Here is a 621-nt window from a genome sequence, read left to right as displayed (position 1 = left end):
CATCATGTAGTTATTTATTACCTAGTGGCCACTACCAAATTTTTACTATGTTATTCTCATTACTGTAAGAAACCTCTTTCTTTTAGCAATTTTTGACCCTTAATCAAATTTGGACAACCAACTCATCAACAGTGTAAAAATCCAGTGTTGAGTGTAATGAAATGCCTCTTTCTGGGCGAGTCCCACAGTGGCTTCCTGAAGCTATCTCACTGAGATTGCTCCCAAATACTAGGTCACATCAGCCATAGAGTTCTATTTGGCCAACCAGGGCCCAGAACCGGAGGACCACCACCCTCATAAAAGTGCAGAGAGCAGGTGACATTCCGCCATCCCACTGGTTTTTCACATCCAGAAAGTTAGCGAACCAATACAGACCACTGCCTCAAAACCACCAAATGAACTCTCCCAACAATGTAAATAAACAATCAAAACTCTCAGAATTAGTGCAAGCTCATTAGTACTACCTTTGGAGCAACTGGGGCTCACCCACAGACATTTATTTCCTTGAGTAAACATCAAGGAACGAGTCATTCCATTCATGGTTGACACCATTGGGGTACTCTCCTTTCGGAGAGGACCCGAAAGGATAGTCGAAGACACAGCCTGGTCTGGGCACACCAC

This window comes from Procambarus clarkii, chromosome 65 (assembly GCF_040958095.1).
Source record: "Procambarus clarkii isolate CNS0578487 chromosome 65, FALCON_Pclarkii_2.0, whole genome shotgun sequence".
NCBI lineage: Eukaryota > Metazoa > Arthropoda > Malacostraca > Decapoda > Cambaridae > Procambarus > Procambarus clarkii.
This window is presented reverse-complemented; position numbering follows the sequence as displayed.